Below are 22395 nucleotides of genomic sequence, written 5' to 3' on the forward strand. Positions count from 1 at the left end.
CTGAAGAGGTTCTGACCTGACATATGGAAAAGATCTCGCTACAGCCTTGCTCTTCTATTTGTTATTAATATAAAAAAAACAGTTCCTAGACCTAGAGATTATAAGTTCTCTCTGGGTTTGCTCTGCACTACGGCATGTGACTTTCAATCGCTCAGTGTGCCAAAGGAGGACCTCGGAGGAAGCGGCAGAGGGCCGTTCATCCAGCTGACAGACTGGCTGTCTGTCTCAGCTAATCCACTCCAGACCAGTGGACCTTCATGCTAAACACAGAATCTCTTTAGTTCTTCACCAGATCATTTGAACTCATTGACAGCTCAATGATTTACACAGTGGTAACAACTGGGAAGAAAATCACAGAACCACTGAGCTCAGAAGGGTGCTCTGCAGATCACCCAGTCCAAACGTTCTGCTCAGAGCAGGGTCACATTGAGAATGTTGCTCAGGATCACATCCGGTAGGGTTTTGTGTATCGCCAAGGGCAGAGACTCCACAACCTCCCAGAGCAACCAATTCCAGTGTCTCACCACCCTCCCAGTGAGCTTTTTCTGATGTTTAAATGGAATTTCCGGTGTTTCAGTTTGTTCCCATTGATGAGTCCCCCACTACCCTGAGCCTTCGTGTCTCTAGACAAAACAAGTCCAGCTCTCTCAGCCCCTCTGCATATGCTAGATGATCCAAGCTCTTAATAATCATTTTGACCATTCTTTTGACTCATTCCACTACGTGCATGTCTCCCTTTCACTGGGAGCCCAGCTGTATCTCACCAGTGCTGAGGGGAGGGGAAGGATCATCTCCCTCCACCTGCTGCCCTCACCCCTGCCGGCCTTTGCCACGAGGCTCCAGTTCATGCTGGCTCCTGTTCAATGTGGTGTCCACCAGGACCCCAAGGTCTTTCCTCTCCCAGCTGCTTTCCAGCTGGTTGTTCTCCAGCCTGTTGTAGTGCCTGGGGTTGCTCCTCCCCAGGTTCAGGACTCAGCATTTCCTTCGGCTGAACTGCAGGAGGTTCCTGTCAGCCTATTTGCCAGCCTGTTGACGTCCCTCTGGATGGCAGCATGGCCCTCTGGAGTATCAGCCATTCCTCCGAGATCTGTATTGCTTCATTTTTTATGTAGGGCTTCATCTGAAGGATACGGATTAACGTCGAAGTACTCTAAAAGGAGAGATAATATTAAAATTTATTTTTGCCATTTTTCACCAATGATATGATTTTATACGCTCTGACAAAGCTGTGCCTGAAGCCTAGAGATGTGCGTGCACGAACTTCACCTGTGCATGACCAACTCAGCTCAAAGGTCTCATATCCAACGTCCAAGCTCATGCATCCATGCTTGAAAACGGAGAATCCTACACAATGACAGTGATATGCATCCTATCCAGTCGTTCCTTCCTTATTTTATTTGTCTGGCAAATTAAAGCTATAGAATTAAAAACTAGCAGCTGCAACTCAGAGAGGCCAATATCCTCTGTGGATGACTCATCCTCTTGTGTGGGTTTTTTTTTGGGGATGTGTTCCTGAGGAAATGAAAACATGCTAGTGTCTTCTTTTCTCTTGCTTTCTTACACAACTCTTCCTGTTCTCCTGCTTAGACACTGGTGTCCGTCCCTGTGGCTCCTCTCTGCATCAGGCTACATGTGCTGCCCGATCTTCAGTATTATGCAGGCAAGGCAAAGGAACTCCAAAAGTTAACAGTGCTGTCTTATCACACCCGCTTCCACCTTTGGTGTGTCACAGCCGAGAAGGATGGAAATACCCATGAGATGGGCAGAGACTGAAATGAGGGAGAGGGAGAGAAATGAAAGAGAACATGGTCCTGATGAAAGACCGCCCCTGTGCTGTTACAGCGAAGCGATGACAGCCAAGCGCTGTTTGATTTGCAGTGGAAGAGCACTGGGCACACCCCACGCTGTGCATTACGTGGCCTTGCAAGACCACGAGAAACCAAACCGAGCAAGTTGAGCTGTGCTTGCAAAGCCTTGGCTCCAGTCGCTTCTCAACACGCTTCCTCGTGGTGCCCCGCTTTCCAGGTGGCTCAACGTGCACCAAGAGCTGATAAGAGCTGCAAGAAGCCTGACCTCCTCCGAGTTGCCTTGAGGTGAGGGTAAAGAGCACAGCTGGGGCCAGAGCCATACTGCAGCAGTATGCCAAAAGGGACAGGCAGTGGGGAGGCAAACCCCACGCAACGATGGGAACTCCTCTGTCCAGCTAAGCTGAAGGATTAAGGAAGCCACAACGTGAGGGGTTGTACCTGCAGTAAGCTGATAAATCAGGATCCAGGAGCCCCAGTCCTGTCCCTTTATCCCCAGACTACTCTGGGATTTCAGAGCTTCGGCCTGTTGGAAGGAGCTGTTTTGCACAGAGGTTCCCCCGTGCTCTGGTAAGGCTCCTGATGAACTTTACATCAAGTAAAAGTTGTCTCCGTACTGACGCAGGCTTGGCTCTCTGAGCCTAACATGCTGGATATGAAAGGAGCTGACATGCTGAGGTTTTCTCATATTCTATATTTTTAAGTGCTTTTGAGACTTAAAAATGTGCTCTAAAATGCTTCCCTTTAATTTCCTTAAAATTGTTACTGGAGCTGTTGGTATCTCTGACACATGTCAAATGCATCCTTTTCTCTGTTCTTTCTCCCCCACTACACGGTACATACAGAGATATAAAAAAAGGTTTTCAGCTTGGCACTTCACTACCCTCCTCCACACTTTTTGAGCACTCATCCCTTTTTTTTTTTTAAATAATAATAACAAAAAAACTAGCAGAGTGCACCTAACTGAACATATAATTGTTTCATGTAAAGTTTCCCCAGAGAATTACATGATCTCAACCTGCCTTCCCTAGGCAGCATATAATCATGCAATCTACTGGTTCTTTGTTTCTCTTCGTTTTTTTCCCCCAATACTTGTAATAAGTTTTCCACCTTGTCTAGACATTTCTGACATGCATTTCTTCATCTTCAGCAGCTGCAGCAGCTCTGCTCTTTCCACACCCAGGTCCAGCATCTCAGCAGCACCCAAGTCCTCGTTCCAGTGTCTCCTCTGCCAGCACTGGCCACACTGAGACCACAGATACTCCTACCCCCTTCCAGCCACATCTTTCATCTCAACAAAGGGATTTTAATTTCTCATGTTTAACATTGGGACTGTTACCCCATTAGGGTGAAGGCTCTGTCTTAATGGGAGAATACCCACAATGACCAAAATGGGCCGTGTTTGACAATCGGTGGCTCTGAATGCTACAGTAATTGCTGGTAATAGGTAGGTATGATCAGAATTTTTCCATTGCAGTAGGATTTAACAGGAAAAGTAGGACCGCCACCTTTATTTCTATTTTAAGCACAAATGACAGTGTTTCCATCCAAAAACTCTTTGTACATGGAAAGATGGCTGTCATATTTCTCGGAAATTGTGGTTTGCCTGCCTTGCCTTTCCGTTGCCTCTCTCACCAGCCTACATCCCCTGTTGATACAGCACAGCTGAAGCTCTGTAAACCAGAGCCTCCCCACCATGGGAAGGGTGGAGACAACACAGCACCATGCTGTCTGACCAAAGGTTCCCCCAGAATTCCCACTGAGCACTGCAGCAGTGTTTCAAGGTCCCATCAGAGGCCTGGACAGCATGCTACTGCTGGAAAAGCTCCGTTGTCTGTCAGCAAAAAGCCCTGTCTTCCCAACCCAGGTCTGAATGAGTCCAGTCGCTCAGTTAATGCTGAGGCAGAGGATAAGTACTGCTTGAGCCAGCAGGAATCTCCTCTCCCCTAGTTCACGCACAAGGGCAGAGAGAGCAGAACGCAAAATTATTTGCCATCGTGTATTGGAAAAGTGCAAACAAAGTTACCTTGGAATGGGATCGCATCCCTTCAGCTTTAGCTTTTTGCCAGCCACCTAGCAAATATGTTCCCTGGCGTGAATGTTTGCTGAGAAAATAAATCACATTTTTAGGCCTTTGTACAAAGTAGCATTGAAGTATGTAGTGGTGAGTATTTACCTCTCCAGCCTGATCATCAGAACTGCCCTCATCCACTTGGAGATTAGAAACATACCAAGCAGCTGATGTGTCCAAACAGCGAAACTCTGAATCCAAGCAACAGAGCTGAAGATTGTGTTTACACACCCTGAATGTCCCAAGTACCTGCATCTCACAAAGCAACCACAAAACCCTGGGGCACTCCAGAAAGGAGGAAATAGCTTGAAACTGGGTTCAGTTGCATCCACTTTTCCTCACAGGCAATACATCCCACTCCCAACTCCACTGCACCTCAGCTACCCTTGCACAGCTGTGCCTGGCCCTGCAAAAAGCAGGGGGTTGCTGTCGTCTGGTCCACTCTAGGGGATGGGGTTCTCAAAGCCCAAGGCCATGCGTTGAGTCAGACCTACCCTGTGTTTCCTCATCTAGCCAGCCACTGATACTTGCAACCCATTTACAAATTCACTGCAGCCTCCACCAGCAATATTACTAATAGTCCCAAACATTCAAAATACATACGCAAGAGACCTGAAAAAAAAAATATATTTTTGTAAATATGCTTTTGTTTCTCTTTATTTCCCTTTGAAATTTGGAGCCTTCAAAGACTACATTTAGCAGGTTCTTTCAGCAACTGCATTGTACTTTGAACAAAAAGACAATCCCTTGATCCAGAACCTTTCAATGAAACTCAGTGTTACATTGCAACAGACTGCTGGAACCCTGATGCACAGTGCATTTGCAGCACTTGTGAAGAAATGAATCACTTCTCCATAATGAGCTTCCACGCCTGTCACAGCACTTCAGGTGGCTCCAGCAGCATGCTCCGCTCTCTGAAGTCCGGAGAGGAGCACATCTGCCAGTCCTGAGTGCCAGGAGACCTGGCCGCTTGACTCCTCCACTGACTCGTTCACTGGGTCCTGATTAGTCACCAGAAATGATTTATTTTGCCCCCTGCAGAACGGCTCTGAGGGTTGCCCTCTCGGGGCAGAAGCTCTCCGACCCATGGCTGAGACTGGCACCAAACACCACGCCAGCACTCCTGATGGGCAGCTCTGTTCTCACATCGGGGCCGTGGCACAGACACCAGCAAAGAAAACTCCCACAGTGCTGGGGGAAGCCAGCTGAAGCCCCCCTCCTCGTTTAGATGTCCCGGGGAGCTCACAAAGCAGCAAAACACTGCAGTTTCTTGGTGCTCATCTTCCTTTTGACAAAGACCAGTTGGGATTGATTTTAAGGCCTCCACCTTCTCCATTCTTTGGAAAGGATCTCCACCTTCTCCATTCTTTGGAAAAATTTCTGTGCAGCAGCCTCTGCTGAATTCCTCCCCTCTCATCCTGGGTTAAAAACCACTGGGCTGTATCCTGATTAACAGGACTTAGGAAAACCGGGCTCGTGTCTTAATTAGTCCCCAGCAACAGAACTGCGTCCTTCCATGGAGCAAGGCAGGGGCTGTTCTGCGACGGAGGATGGAGGGAACTCACCAAAGCAGGACCCAGGAACTCCAGTGGTTTGAAACAACCCATGGGTGAGACGAACGCAGGGAGAAGCCGGACTGGATGAATGAAGGAACGGAATAAACCGCAGCATGGTTTACCACGGCCTGCTGCGTACCCAGTGCTATCCGTGACCAACAATCACCGCTGCCAGCCCATCTGCAGTGTGCCACTGCTGTACCATATGAAAGTGCTCTATTTTCCTAATAATGTTCTCTGTGAACGTTACTTCCTCAGCTGGCAGCTCCAATCTGCCAGAGCATTAATGAGAAACTAACGAAGAGTGCCAGGCTAATACAGAAGCAGTAATGAAGATTAATCTCTCTCCAGAGCAGATGACATGCCTTCTCAGAGACCTAGTGCACTGCAACAACATTTGGAGGGTCAAAATTAGGTCAGTGAAAGCTAATTAATAGCAAACCTCTCTTTTGTTCTTAATTATGGAGCAGTGCATAGGGATTTCAAACAAGTCACTTATTCCATTCTAGCCACCGCATTCCCAAGCCAGGACCTGTAAGCCATGTACCAATCTGATGGCACATCTGGGCAGTCTCTCAACGGGAAACTAACAGTGCCAGAGAGACTGGGGCTGCAACTATGGCAGCAACTCTTTTGAGTCTGTGCTTCAGAAGAGGGGTTGGATGAGCTTCTGCATGTACCTGCATGAGGCAGGACCCTAATGAGTGACTCCTGTGCCTCAGGCCAGGCTGGGGTTCTTCCCTTCTCTCCACAACAAGCTCCTGGCCCCCTCCAGCAGCCTCTGGAGTTGGTTTTCTCACAACACAACTTCCCACTGTATCATTTCTTGCCAAAGGATGCTGTGGTTGCTAGAATCATACATATGGCCTTAACAAGTCTGCCAGAAAGAGTCTTCATCAAGGGCTGCTACATGCACTGATGTTACTGCTGGCCTGGAAAGTTCCCCAAGGCAGAAGCAACACAACAAGACCACGCAACACCAGAGAGCCTTGCTGTTTGGGAACAGTTCAGAGCTCCCAAGCATGCTGCTGACTTCCACCGTGGCCTTACGTCATTTCAGTCCCCTCACCTTGAGTCCTTGCCCAACACATGAAGGCACTCTGGTAGCTGAGGCTACGGCATCCCAGGTGGCACTACCATCTTTGGTGCTCGTGTGTCCACAGTGCCTCAGGACACAACTGCAGCAACAACTGTCACAGGTTTGGTGAGGATGCCTCCATTCTTCCTTCATCTCCCCTGGGTAAACCCATAGGAAACAAACAAACAAACAAACAAAAAAACCACCAGCAAATAACTCCCCTGGGCTGTCTCTGTGCTGGAGAAAGCACCAAGTTTCACTGCTGTAGATGAGCCATAGAGCAGTGAGCACTTAGAATTCCTGTCTTGCCTGGCCAGAGTCCAAATGGAAGCAAATCCTCTGCAGGCAGGACAGTCCTGCCAGCTCCACGATCCCACAGAAGGAAAACATGCTGGGTCTAAAGAAAATCAATGACTTTGCACATGTCTTTGCAAGGCTGTATTCAGAGAGGTGACTGGCACTGAAATTGCCCTACTTACCACAAAAGCAGTGACAGTGCCACTGCCGCAGCAGGGGACAGACTGACTCCAGGCCTTGTTTCAAATCTTGTTTTCTAATTGGAGCAGGCTGTGCTGCCAGCAAGAAAACAGGATCCTTTACGAGATCAGACGTACACGTCTCCCACCATGCTTTCAAAGGTGAGCCAACAGCTCCACAGCAGCATTTAACTCTTGCCCAGCTGACATCCACAGCACCAGTCCATGCATTCTCCCCAGGAAGAAAGGAGCGGGGGGAAAATTCAGTGGGCTGCAAAGATGTGCAGTGGCTGCTGCAGTCAGGGACACAGCAGCACGTTCTGCAGAGAGGTGCTGGAAACATCAGTGTCTGGGTGAGCACTTCCGATACGCAGCCCGCCTTTGAGAAATGTCGGGCAACTTTACTGCGAGCTAAACAAGAGAAACTTGGCATGCCAGCCGAGCAAAGGGAAGCCGTCCTAATTCTGTCTGAACCCTCGCATGGGACTAATGGCCTGCCCAGCATTTTAAGCTGGGCAGTGCCATTTCTCACACATGTGGATGTCCTCTCCAAGCGGTGTTGGCAAAGGCTCTGGAACAGAGCTGCCACCTCTTCCGACTCACACCCCCTGGTGAAGAGGGCAATAGCAGGACCTGCTTCAGGCTGCAGGTCTCGGTCTGGAGGCGCTCTGTCCCTCCTGAAGGAGCATGCTGCCCAGGCACCCGCTGGAAACGCTGCTCCCTCAGCATCCGAATAAAATCCCTTGTGTATTCTGCTAAGGCGAGCATTGAAAGGAAGGTAGGATGTACCCACCGCCTGCTGACGGCAGAAGGACTTAGGCACCTAATTCTGCTAAGCTCCTTTGAAAGCCCTGAATTTCAACACTCAAAGGTCTGCTCTAATTAGCCAAATAATTGCCCATGTCACGTCTGTGCTCTTAAACGATTGGCAGTAGAGCTAACTTGCACTGATTCACCTTATTCTGACTCACAGTCATTTATTTGCACTATTTCCAGCACTGGGAGTTGAAATAATGATACATGTTTTCCATACATTCACAAGAGAATTCATAAACTGCCAAGAATACATGACTTCATGTCCAGCTGTGCCAGGCCCTCCTAGCTTCTTGACAAAATAAAACCAACCAGACCTAAGGTGTGCTTAAGTTTGGGGAAAAATTAATGCAGGGAAACCATCTTTTCCCCCATTTTTAAGTCAAATTCCATCACTGTGAGAGCTTTGAAGGCCGTCAGGCTCAAAGACAAAGCCTTTCCTCTACTACAGCATTAGCCCTTCCTGCCTGATCTTGGCTGGTGCCTCCACACTTTGCAGGAGTGGCCCCTCTGAGGGCTGAAAACGCCCTCCTGGCTCCACGGTGCTCTTCTAGTTCTGACTTTTGCGTTATAATTGCCCGGCAGCTGGCGCCAGCTATGACAAAGACACTGTCCCCCAGCACGCAGCCCCACGCTGCTCTCAGCAGGGACAATACGAGCCGTCTCCAGCTATGGCACAAGCCTCTGAGCCCTTCACATCTATTCCCTCCAGGATTGTCCAAACTTCACCCCAGGGGCCTAACCTCCCATAGCCCATGGAGGTTTACTTCTCTTCAACATTTTCATCCTTCCAGTGGGACACTCGACTAAATAAAAAGCATCGGGGGACTGATTTCAGCCTTCTAAATTCAATCATCAACTAAGGCTTATTTCTGGAATCATGTTAAGCAGAGGAAGGACCTCTCACTTGTCAACAGCAGGTGCATGACCCCAAGGCTGCTGAAATGACAGGAGGACAGTGTACTGAATACAAGGTACGGGTACACTAGCAAATTAGGCTACCTTTAAACCAAACCATCCCTCCCAGGACACATCACATCACTTCTGACCACTTCAAGAGATGAACTAACGGAGATAAAACCACTAACTTAATTCTCAAGCCAGAGCAGTGCCAAAAAGCCCCTTGATTTAGCTGAACACAGAGTGAGGGAAGCTGCTCACAGAGCCTGACTCTGAATCACTCTCCAGAATCTGAATCACTTGGTTTCAGCTCAGCCAGCAGCTCCAGCTGAAAGCAGCATGACCGTAACTCCCTGTGTGTAGTTCCCCCAGGGAAATGCAAAACCACCTTGCAGCCGTCCCGCAAAAGAGGAACCGAGAGCACCCCGGGCACTGCGTGGCGTGGCGGGGAGCAGCGGGGTGCTGCACGAGCAAGCTACCCCACGACAGCTCCACCTCCACCTCCCACTGATCTCCCGTTTTCTCTAGTCATTACAAGCACAGCAAGCAGTGACGGTCAGGGCTGTGAGCAGAAGGGAAATTATTTCAAGTGGCCAAGGACACGGGAAGGGCACTGAAGATGAGCCACGGCGGGGTGGAACGATCCGTCGGAGACACGTACGGTTTTCAGCAGCAGGTGCAGGCAGTGGTGGTGTAGGCGTATGGGAGCACCTCCTGACTGACTTCGAGCCAGTGCCCCCACATCCATTCCTTAACATCAGTTCGCTCTGCCGTTTCAAAGAGGAATGCAACCTGGCCACGTCCATGTAGGCCAACCCTGTTCAGTGAGGGTCTGTGGGGCCACCCCACCAAGGATCTCGTGAATCTCACCCTGCAACGAGTCCTCTGCTTTAAACAAGGGGAGGCGCTAACTAGACCGCTTCTGTGACCCACTTACACACAGAGACTCAGCTCCTCTAAAACCAGGACAATTAGCGAGCTTAATTGCAGTGACTTTGCAAACAGCCTTTTGTCATGATAAACACTGAGCACTAGGACAGGATCAATGAACCCAAGGCAAAGTTGCCGCTGCCGCCTGTCCTCGCTGGCTGTCACGTACCCAGGGAGACCGGCGCCGTGGTGGGACGAAGGCGCATCTGGCAGCCGGGCGCGATGCTCACCAAGCCCCACGGCGCAGGGCCACTTCTGCCTCCCTGCCACCTCGCGCAGGGACGCGGCTCACAGCCAGACGTGACAACCTGCTTGTGGGGAGATGCCCTGAGTCCCCACGGTTCTCCGCTCGGTGCTGCAGTAACAGAACCCAGCCACTGCTGCGTTCCTCTGGTGGATGTACAAATCCTACCACTTCTCTCCACGCCGAGAGAGCGATCCCAGGTGCCGAGAGAGCGATCCCAGGTGCCACCAGCCGCAGACCGAAGCTGGGACTCTCCCTCCCTGCTGCCGGCAGCCCAGGGCAAAGCTTCCTGGCAGGCAAACTGGTGCCACAAACTGAGCTCCCAGTGTCAGGTTTGCCAAGCAGGGGGAGAGCGGTTGTACGCTTCGAGGTAAAGCTGCTGCTTAAGCACCTGCTCCACTGCGGTGAATACAGTTTAGAGGTAATTTCTCAAAAACTTCTCAGTGGCTGGAGTATACCGGTCTTCCTGCCGCTCGCCAGAGCTCAGGCCAAGGCAGTCACTAGAAAATTCTCCCAAGGTGGTTTTAACTCTGCCTCCCTTTTGTCAGCTTTCTAGTGGTCATTACAGCAGATCCGGGAGGATGAATGTTTGTAAGATGCACAACTGAATAGAATATGCAACAATAAGCAAATTGGGAGGACAAGTATTAAACTGATTAAAAGCTATTCAAGCAGAACAGAATTAAAAATAAATGAAACTCAGCTACAAGCCTAATGAACAATTGCTTTTAACCAAATTTACACATTCCTCTCCATAATCTGTGATCTGTGCACCAACCTTTTGTGTGGGCAAAGAGGCCACAAGAGGCCAAATGCACTGGTTGGTAGTGCTCTCTCCCCTTTGTTGGCTTGCATTAGCTTTTTATTCTCCACGTGCTACCATCTCCCAGCTTTGAAGTCCTATTCATTCTGGGAGCACACAGCACCTCCTGGCCAGGCCACAGCTGATGCCCTTTTAGGCACAAAAGCCACAGTTTAGCACAAATGATTTTGAATGCAAAAGCAGGCCCTTAAAAAACAAACATACAAACAAACAAAGCAAAACAAAAAAACCAAACCAAGGCACCAGACTGCGTAATGGATATTAGCCATGTTCCTAAGTGTCTTGCTGAATCAAGGCCATGGCCTATTGATTACAGACAAGGTATTAACAATGCAATTTTCTCAGAAATGATGATTGAGCCTACATGTAGGCCAAGCTTACCCAGCAAGTACAGCAATGCAGACTGCCGCGGGAGTTGCCAGCAGCCTGGGGACGGTCACACCAGCAGCACATGACTTCCCCCGCTCCCCAGGACTGCTTGCACACCTTTACGTGCTGCATGAGTCCACGGGCTCGCCAGCACCCTGTCCTGCCAGAGGCGATTCTGAGCAGTGAAAATTGCTGCTAATTGCACATGGGCTGTCATTCAGGAGGTGTGCTGTGCAGAGGTTTATAGCTGTGCCTAACCATACAGGTATCTAAATGAGAGGTAATTAATAGAAATTAATTAGCAAGTGTTAATCAAGTAAAATCAATTAGCAAATGCTATAATAACAGCTGTATGGTAGGATTGCAAAGGATAGACTATTCAAGACCCAGACTAGTGCTCCAGTGTCATTCCCAGTATCTGTATTCAGCAACGCCCCGTCTCAATGTTCAGGGCCAGTTCCCTACACGGGGAAAAGCTGGAGTGCCGGTTCAGCGCCTGCCAAGCACTGGGGCACAGCTCAGCCCTTGCTGTTACGCTCAGCTGCCGACAGAAGACACAGCTACAAGCGTACGATGTGGTACTTTTCCCTACGGTACTTCGCTGTGTGGTCCACATCCCTGCCCAACCCCGGCAAGTGCTGACAGCCCGAATATTCAGATCCCATCTCATTTATCCTGAGCACCACCAGGTGCTCCTAACAGGGTCTGTGGTTACTTCGTCTCCCAGGGTGCAAGCTTGTGCTCACAGCACCTTGAAAACGTAGCCAAAGTGGCTTAGAAGATCAGTTCCCAGTTCTGGGGAATGGAAGTTCTGATGGTGGTGGCTCACTCCTCTTGCGCAAGCCGAGGAAGCTGGAGCCTGCAGTGCAAGTAAGGAAAAGTATTAGTGCCATATTGTGCTGTAAATGCTGCGGCAGGGGAATACCCACAGACTGTCGATTCAGTGTTGCATTGGCAAGAGCTGTTTTTATTGACATCTGCTGTTTTCATCGCTTCATAAGGAAACAGAAAAGAGGAGATGTTCGAAAACAGGATCCAGGTCAGGTCCCGGAAAGCCACACTCGGTGTCAGTGGGTGTGCAGGCCCTGAAGTACCTGGGCCGTATTCTGCTGCCATTTGCAGACCCTACCCATGGGACAGCAACCTCGGCCAGTTTCCACAAGGTCTGGATTGCACCAGAAATTAACCCACAAGAGCTGGGCAGGCACGGCATGCCAAAACCAGTGCCCTTCTCAGAAGCAATCAGCTTCTCCATTCATACCCCAGAGGCTGCCCTGAATTAAAGCTGGTTCATGCTCAGCAGCGATGTCCAGGCCACTCGGAAGTTAATGATGCAGAAGAGCAGCTGGGCGTAACTGCTATGAAAGGGGAGAATGTGCTTCTAGCTTTTCCATCATAGTTAATCATTAAGGCCTTTCATGGTCACAGAAGGTGCTGGCTTCCTTACAAGCTCCCCTTATCAGCCATAATTATTTCCTGATCTGCTTTCGCCTAACTACCTGGCAGACTTATGCACAACACCCTTGAATCACCTGACTGCATTTATTGCCCTATATTCCAGGCCAAATGGGCCTCTGCTGTGTCAGCTGCAATATTTACAGCATGTTATTTCTCCCAGCCCATGCCCAAACATAAAAGCTGTTCTGCCCCCTGCCTTCCCTTTATACCATCCCTCTTCCCATGACAAAGCAAAACAGAGCAGTAAGATAAATATCTCACAACTCTTTCTTATCTTCTCCACGGAAGCAGGACAGCCCCTCTTGCATAAAGCCCAGGAGAGTTCTGCTGCCCTCCCCCTAATTCCATTTCACTCTAAGTTTTCAATCATTTTAATTCTACAGATATTGTCTAGACACCTATATTAATGCATTTCTATTTACACTCCTTTCCTTTTTTCTTTTTTGTTTTCTGACAAAGACTAGCTCACCTCCATAGAGGACAGAGACATAAATCCAAGTGATAGACCTTAAAACCTCACCCTTGCAGCATGTTATTTTCATGTCAGAGCCAGCGGAGCTGGGACTCAGCTTCCTACTGAGTGCAGTCCAGAGTTACCAACTTAACTCTTTTATTGAATAAAAATTGATAGAGTAAGCCTGACAAGCACAGCAGGTTGAACAGATGAAGTCAAATCCTGAGGTCCTATATGAGTGGAGCCAGTGGAAATTTCCAAGAGCAGGAGAGGCCTAGTACTTGGATTAGTAAGAACAACACAGTAAAAAAAAACAAGAACTGGAGATCCAGCCCCCATGGCAGCTGTGATCGACTGGCAGAAATTCTGCTGTCTGTGAAGCAGAAGAAGCTGTCCCATCTACAAGTACTATGAACCTATACATGTACGTACACGCATACTGTACAACACCTGCTTGAGCTACCAACAAGAGTTTTCTATTCAAACGTACACAAAGGGGACAGAGGTCTCCAGACAGGGAGCAGAGGAGTCAAGAACTGGGAACATGGCATTTCACGATCAAATTCATCTTCTCAGAGAGACAGCAACATCTACAAAAAGGAATAAAAATGCAGTGAAGGGAGATTTTGTTTTCACTGCTTAGGCTTATGAAAATACTGTTTTAGGGAAATTCAAAACCACGAAGTGAGCAGGGGATGTACATGGAATAACCCCAAGGCCAGATTGCATTGCTGTTGCTTAACCTTGGTGTCTGATACATGGTTGACTCTGCTTGCAGGCAACACCAAGGTCATTGTGAAATACCTGTAATCAACAATTCAAACCAATGCTTCCTCTTTCTTTCTAGCAAAGTATTCATGTAAAACAGCCAGTAATTCAGAGAGGTCTCAGATACAACCAAGAATTTGGAAATGCTCTGTTCTGCTCATCTTTTCTTGCTCACTGCAGTCAGGTCACTTCCAAGGCAGACCAAATGAATGTGCACCACAGGGACACTGGGCGTGCTCTGCAAGTACAGATAATACACTGGCAAGCACAAAATAAGAACTCAAAGAAGTGTCTACCCACACGTGCATTTCTCTGCTTTGTGAGCATACCATGCTTCTTTCTGCTCTCACAGTCATCTATCATTTCGCCTGTAGCCACTGCAGGACGTGCTTTTAAAATGCCAGCTCAAGGCTCGGGATGAAGGCACACAGGATCCCTGAAAATATTACAGAAAGGCTGGCTAGAGGAAAAGATGGTGAAGCTTTGCCACCACTAAAAGAAGATGCGCCTACGTCATGCTTCCTGTGGGGGGTCTCATCACCCTCTCTTGGAAAGCACAGGCAGTATGCAGAGAACAGATTAACCAGTGATTCCGCATACTGCACAGCTTCTGTCTCCATGTGGGAGGATGCCTCAGCTCAGAAAAGAGATGGCAGGGGGAGGTGACAGAGGTCTGTAGAGACACGAATAGTGGTAAGGTGATTAAAGTGTTCATGGCACAAGAGCCAGAACCACTGCACTTACCAGGTCCACTAAAATTCACCAAGATGCTGATGCCAGTTGTTGGGTGGATGCACTGGAGGTTATGCCAGGGGAAGGACCATGTTACCTACGGTTTCTCTCTTATACTTCCCCCAGGTATGTGTTAGTGGTCGCAGTCAAGAGAAGGTGAAGGAGGGCTTTGGCTAGAGTCAGTACAGGTCTCACTAGTGGGGAATAAGGTGAGAGCTTATATGGGAAAACAAGCAGTCTCCCACCCGGAGCAACACCCAGTCACGTAGCTCCTGGAAACTGCCCTTCTGATTTCTTGCAACATTCCATTTCAGACCCTCATCCTGTTGCCTTCTTTCAGTTTCTTTTAGCATTAAATATACACCCTGATTTTAAATGACAGTGAAATATGCTGAAATAACAGCCTTGTAGCATGCTGTCAGCTGTCTGTCCACAAATAATCGCACTGCCTTCGCTGCTGCCTGTGTGCCCTGGCCCTTAACTAAAGAGGCCTCTTCCAGAGCTCAGTGCTCAGCCCCCCTGCCAAGACAGCCAGCAGTGGCAATTACAGAAGTCTCTCACTGTGTCGTGATGTCCCACCCACGGGACACTCAAGTCCCACTGCTCCTGCAGACCCACCAGGGTGGTGGAATGGCTGTGGAACAGAACCAGGCTCGCTTGTCCATGCGCAACACATCTCACACTTCTGTTAGGATGACCCCACAGCTTGACCTAACAGTTGAACTACAAGATGCCTTCTGTAGTCAGCAGCCATGAAAATTATTAGCAACATTCTTTCCATTTTTAATGCTGTTTGAGAGATTTTAATCAAATCTGATGGTGGGCAAAGTAACCAGTGAAGAAATTACACAGGAGAGAGGGAGTGTATCACCTGCCCTGCAGCTGTGCCTTGTGTCACTGCTCCCAAATGTCTGCTACCAGAGTAGCTTGAACAACCTTTTAGAGGGAAACCTGGCACAACCAGACAACGCAGGGCAAGCTGCAGCCGCAGTATTTTGAGCTGTACCATTCCTTTTTTCAAGTTCACCCACCGGCTGATTGACATGTTGGTGGATGGTGTTGAACTTTCTCCCCACAGGTCCAAAAAGGATGCTATTTCCTTGTCTTTCACTGAATTCCTGTGTGAAACTCCTCCTGAAGATGGATTTAGGACCCTGGCACAAACCTGTATCTTCTTGTCCAGGCCTTAGTGATCCGTTGCTGGGGCATGTTCCTAATGCTGCAGGTCCTGGTTCACTGCAGGCGTAGGTGGGAGCTTTCTGGCTTTCACCAGCTTAGCAGCAGTGCCTGCGAGCCCCGGGGCACAGGGGGCCCTTCACCATCAATCTTCATCTTGCCCATCCGCTCAGCCTCGTTTAACCACAGGGAAGGAGGCAAGGGGCTGTTTCCTGCCTTACGAGAAATGTTTCACAAAACTGGAAAAAAAGCTTATTGTTATTTTTCTGAAGGGGAATTTGGTTTCCAGGTACGCTTTCATTCCTAAAATCCCTGTGAAACACACATACAACTCCCCAAGAAATCTCACCTCGGGCGATGGGGTAGAGGTGTCGGAAAAGCGGTGCTTTGGTTAGCAAAACCTGACCATTTTGCTTGGTTCCCCGTTCAGAAAAAAAGAAGAAAAAACAAAAGAAAAGAGCCCTGAAATGTTCAGATAGAAATAGCTGCTTGTGGGACACACGTACCTGCCAAAAATCCCCAGCTTCCATTAGAAAAAAAAAAAAAAACAACACAAAACTTCTGAGTTTCTTTCTGATCTGAACTTAGCCCAGGGACTGGGCTGGTGACTGAACCAGACCCCAGCGCATCCCACGGGGCGCTGCAAACCGCGGCCTTTTGCTCACACACGTGCCCCAAGATGCCTTCCAGGTGCTCCCACACCCGCTGCGCCCTGAGCTAAGCCGGCGGGTCCGCCCCCTCCCCATGGCCAGCACAGACAGGTGCCACCAGTCGCATCCGTTCCCTGTGGCACAGTCAGTCTGACGGCTCTGCCTCCCGACGGCTCTTGAAGCGAGCAGCTCAGCTGGCAACTGGGGAGCAGAGTCAAACTCTATTATGAGATAGAGGTGTATGTATCTGCCTTTAACTGCACATTTTTGGGTCTGGTTTTCAGGTCTCATTTCCCCATGCCTATCTCTGCCTCACTGCAAAATAAACAGCAGCACCCTTACTATCAGCCAAGTGTAAGAGCTTATGCGCAAAGCCCCTTGCCTCCTGCTCCCAGACCAGAGCACTGGAAGGCAAAAACAGAAAAACAAACAGCATTAACATGATTTATCTTTTGTGCAGGGGCTCCTCCCTCTCTTTCAAGACCACACGTTTCAATAATGAGAAACAGGGCATTCCCAACCCTCATGCACAATCCCTCTTTTATTTCCTGCGCAGTGAGGAGCAAAGACATGAGACTTTCCCAACCGCTTCCCACAAGAACTGTCTCTGGCTTTGACTTTGATAATCCAGCCTGACTGATCTTCCTCTGGCGGTGGCACTGGCGTCAGCAGCCACAGTGATGGATGGGCTTTACAGCTTGAATGGCCTTCGGGACAGCTGGTGGAAGATAAGTGCCTAAAGCCCTCAATTTATGCCTCCTCAAGTTCCTAAGCCATAGGATGTTCATAGATGCCTTTTCCCTTTACTGTTAGCTTTGAAACAGGAGCAAAACAATGAGGGTGAAACTCTCAAGTCACTGTGTTACATCCATTGCTAGAGGAAAGTGAATTATGTGACCAGGAGGAAAGTGGTGGTAGCTGCACAATTTTTCTACCATCCCAATATCCTGATGCCATCAGCTCATACGCTGTGGGGTTTCTGTTTGTGTGTTTTTTCTTTTTTGTTGTTGTTGTTGTTTTTTTTAAGTTTCTCCTCTTGGTCTGAATTTTTATTCCATGCCTCCTAGATCAGGTGCAACAGGAGTGAATGCTGTTGCCTACTGGTAGGAAATGAAGGTAGGAGGCATGGGAGGATCAATAGGTGAGCAGCCAAACAAGACAGAACATTGACCTAGACTTTGTGCATCCTGGCAAGATGTACAGTATTGACTTTACTTGTCAGATGCCAGAGACACCTCTCCTCTGAGGTGTCCAGAGACACCAATTCCAGCCAAACTCATATTATGCTAAGCCTTTCCGAAGTTACCTCCATCACAAGAGCATCTGTGATCACTGAGGCAATAAAACAATGGCTGAAACTTTAAATGAAGTCAGACTGATAGGCCCCATTAAGATGCTCATCAAAAGCTACTAAAAACACACTGATTTATGCTTACCAGCAGGAAGGTTTTGTTACGGGCAGTTACATTTTTCTTACTCAGTCTTCAGAGTTGCTTTTGTAGAGGTTTCACTGTTTAAGTATTTAAAGCTTATTGAATGCTCAAACAAAATTCATGACCAAATTACTGCAAATAAATGTAAATGCATTTCAGCTGACGCAGACAGCTAGCTGGGCACATGCTCCTAACCAATGGCAAAGATCGAGCGATCCAAGTTTCAGAGCCATGCGCATGCACAGACAGCAGGAAGCAGCGAACTTTTGCCAGGGTTGAGCTGAACACCCAAACACCTTTCAAAGCTGAAAATCAGAATAAAATCGTTCATTTCATTCTCTCATGCTGACACAGACCTACAGCCGTTTCCAGGGCAGGGACTGAGAGGCTGATTCTAGACATCTCATTTGGATAAAAATCTAATTTGTCCTAAACACCCTGGAGTTCAACACCCCAGGAGAACTCCGAGCACAAGCATACAGCGAAACTACACTGTGTTTCAAGACCTGAGAAATGCTGAGACTGACATGCAGTTGTGTTTTATCAAGGAATGTGACATCCAAACTGCTTTCTCATTCTAAAAACAGCAGGGCTAAGTTTTGAGGAAGAAGCCAGTTTTGTCTTTCTTTGTACTTGAGGACTTTCCCAACCACCACACAACCACAGAGAAAACAGATGTATCCAGGGTGAATGTGGGTAAAGAGTGACTCAGGATGTCTGAGGGAGCATCAAGTGCAAACAAGAGCTTTGCGATGAGGTAGTGCCTGCCTCGAAGTGAAACAGCACTGGCAGCTGCGTGGTGTGTCACAGGGCAGTCACCCTGTTCCCTTCAGAGGTGATCCTTCCTGGAGATCAGACCGAGGAAAGTGGCACCTGCCTCAGAAGGGATCTGCAGCCATTTCCTCCCAGCTCACAAGGGCTGTGCTCCATGTGTGGTCTTGTTACGTGCCCAGGTGCCTGTGGGAGTTGTTTGATTTCAACATTCTGGGAACTGGAAGGAAAGGCCTCCAAGATACTGAGTTCGTATGAATTGCGAGAAAACTAGCGGCCAAACAGAGCAGAAAGTCTCTGCTGGTGCTCCTGCTAGGGGAAGGGCTGACAAAGCGAGCTCTCCCTAGACACTGCAGAACTCCGAGAAGGATGTTAGAAGCAGATCTGACTCCTGCTGCTGCTTGTCAAACTGCTCATTTCTTCCTCTGTTACCGATTCTGCTGGGCTTTGGAGCCCAAAATCTATTAGCACTCAAAGGGGACTTTTCCTCCTCATCTCCTAAAGTGCCTGAAACCCTCTCAAGTCAGTTTGTTTCTGTAAGTTCTTTCAGACTCCTGGACAGCTGTCATTTTGGGGGCCCTTTGGAGGCAGGCCTGGAGCATGCCCAGCTAACAACACATTTCCCTGCCATACAGGGGGATCTGATCCAAGGCCTGACTGTGCAGGAAGCTGATTCCCAGTTTCAATCGGCCTTCAGAACAACTCATGTCTCCGCTATCTGTGAGAGAAATTCTTAAACATTTGCTCAGAGTGAGTAGCAGCCGATGCTCTTAATCATCACGGAGAGGAAAGGGAGGGATGGAAAAATGCCCGCCTGCCAGCCCTCTTACCAAGGCTTCAGGATGAGACCTTTTCTCAGGAGGAGCTGGTTCTCTGCTCTGTTCTTTTGAAGCATCCTGGCCTCAGATGCCGTTGAAAGCAAGGTCCTGGGAGTCTTAGTGGGCAAGTTATTATGGTATTCCCCCCCCAAACAGCTACAAAAACTGCAGAAAAGCCAACTGAGAATCCCTCCCATATCTTTTTTGAAATGACCCTGAGACTCGAAGTACTGAAGCAGCCTAACAGTAGGACAGAGTATCAGCACAGTATCAAAGGCTGTGAAACAGAAGTTCCCCAGATTTTCCAGTCCTCCCTTGTTCAAAGACCCCTCCTCCATCAAAGCTCAAACCCTCCTAGGACCAGCAGATCATGTGAGAGGCATCAGAGGATTATTAATTTGAAAGAAATGGGTGGAAAGTGTGTCAAGCACGCCCAATCTTTGAACTGCGTACTTTAGAAGATCATTGCAAAATAAAAGACAACTATACATTCATTTTCCTTTAGAAAGAACATATTGCACAAAGCCACAAAAGTTACATGACCTTCATGTGAAGGAGAACAGAAGGACCAATCTTCACTCATTGTAAAATGACTTGGAAAGGCAACAAAGCGATGCCAGTTTTCACCAGCTGAAGATACGACCAAATGTCTGCGGTACGCTGAAAACTATAAGGCCTATTCATTGTGAGTGCTTCTGAGCATATGTTAATCAGTGAGAAATTTCTTTCCAGAGATAATTATGGAACAAATATAAGTCCATGAATTTGGCCTATTATGAAGACTGTGCCTTCCTCCAAGGCATGGAGTGGAGAGTGGGATCTATTAACATCATCAGGCTGCAGACGAGCTTGCAGTTTCAGAGTTGCTTCTGTCTGGCAGCTTGCAGTTACCTTCAGTATCATCTTTACTGTGTCCTCTCCAAATCCCTGCCCAGAGACAGGCCAACTTTTTCCCATTGACATGGACTGGTCCAGCAGCAGTGAGCAACACGAGAGGGATCCATGCCTTGCCCCTGTTCTGGCAACATGTGGGAGAGAGACACAATCAATACCTCTGACCTGGAGCTTGCCATGAACGTGTCCTTAAAGGATAAAAACAATGGCCATCAGCTTAGCAGCCATGGCACAGTCAGGACCGTGTTTAGGTTCATTTCCCTCTAAAACTGAAACGAGATGCTCTGTATTTTCTACAGCAACACAGAGACCTAAAAGGAGAACATACTTTCTGAAGAAAATCCCTGCTGCTCCTGCTGCGTAGCAAATGGCCAATAAATGGAGCACATCAGTGCCATCCCAGTCTGTATCACTAGCATCTCAAAACCACTCCAGAAAAGGTGTCAACACCACTGAGGTCTAATCCAGCATCTTCCATCTAAGACTCTTACAGGACTTTTGAACTGTGGAGATGTAATCCTAAAGCTACAACAACAGAGACATCTGTTTTTTCAGCCATCTACCTGAGACAATTTAGAGCTAAGACTTCCAAACAGTCCTTATGACAACCATAAGCAAGATGCATCTATGAAATCATCTAATGCTTTGCAAAAACAAAACAAAACAGAAATCTACATGAATGCTAGCTAGATCCTTTATTTGCCCAGGAAAAACTCCTGGCAAGAGAGTAATGCTGACCTAGTCCAATACATTGCACCTGAGACAATTCTGATTCCTTCTAGTTTTGATAAGGAAATTGTAAGCAAGGAGATACTTTGTAGAATCATGCACACACACTTAGCAAGGGATAGTCACAACATTAAATGGAAAAAGATTTAAAGATTTTTCATTTCATATAATACAAGTGACTAGTACAATTCCTCACACAAAAGCATGGGGAGCTGTGGTGAAGGCTTTCCAGACCTAATTCTCAGCAGTGAATGGTGACCAGTGCTCTGGGGCCCCCAGCACAAGACAGACACAGACCTGTTAGAGCAGGTCCAGAGTCCAACCCAAACCATTCTACAGTTGTATGGCCAAGGCAGGATGCTGTACTACACAGACCCAATCAGAAGAGCACTTCAAAATAGCATTTTCTTTTCCTGAAACGGATTGAACATCTTATGCAGAAGTCTGGCTTACTTCATGGCAAAGATCTTTGTCTGTTTGAGAAAGTCAGCTCTTAACAGGCTGACCTTCAAGAGAAAGGCTGCTCTGCTGTTAGGGAGCTGACACAACACTTGCTATGCTCTGAGGTACAAGAGCACGCGTCTCTCCATATGCCTGACCTCTGCTCACCTCCTTCCCTCTGGTCTTCCCGACTGGAGTCTGCAACCCTCTATTTTCACTGCAAATCCCTCAAATATTTTCTGTGTATGCACCTCTTGATGAGAATTTCCTGCTGAAGCACCGCCACCTATGAGTTGTTAGTGCAGGTGTCTTGCCTTATTACTCTGGAGTGTAATGGCTTTGTGGATTAAAGGAAGCTGCTTACCCAGGCAGCTGAAGTATGTAGCATACGTGTGATGTCCCGAGGCGTACAAGCACCACATCTTCATATCTGCACCAACAGTGAGCAGCTACCAGATTTGGATGGCATGGAATCAGATGTCCTTCAGATCCTTTCTTTGTTCCCAAAGGTTCACAAGATGAAAGGCCTAAAACACAAGACAGAGAAAAAAATTAAAAAGGTGTGCTAACTGATGTTTGCACACATACACACACACAAATTACCCATTTATTTTGTTATGGGCCTAATTTTCAGTCTTTGGCAACAGTTTCCATAACGAAAGGGAGCAGCCTGTAGAGTGAGTCACGCTGTTGTATCACCCTGGCACTTTCCACAGGGGTTGGCAGCGAGCAGCCATCAGGGTGGCACCATGTTCCCTGGGATCTGCTGGCCAGTCCCTCTGGTTGCCACGTTCAGGCAGGCAGGCTGGCGCTGGCACAGGCTGTGGAGGGGCTCGTACAGGAACTGACGGTGCTCCTCGAAAAGAAAAACTCTGAAAGGGTTTCTAGCTGCAGGGAGGACTTCCATAAAAAAACATTTTAACAAGTTCTCCATGAAAAGACAACTTCTAGCTGTGCACTGCTCCAGTTTAGATCAGTGTTATGATGCTATTAAAATGGAAGAAAA

This window comes from Anser cygnoides, chromosome 10 (assembly GCF_040182565.1).
Source record: "Anser cygnoides isolate HZ-2024a breed goose chromosome 10, Taihu_goose_T2T_genome, whole genome shotgun sequence".
Classification (NCBI taxonomy): domain Eukaryota; kingdom Metazoa; phylum Chordata; class Aves; order Anseriformes; family Anatidae; genus Anser; species Anser cygnoides.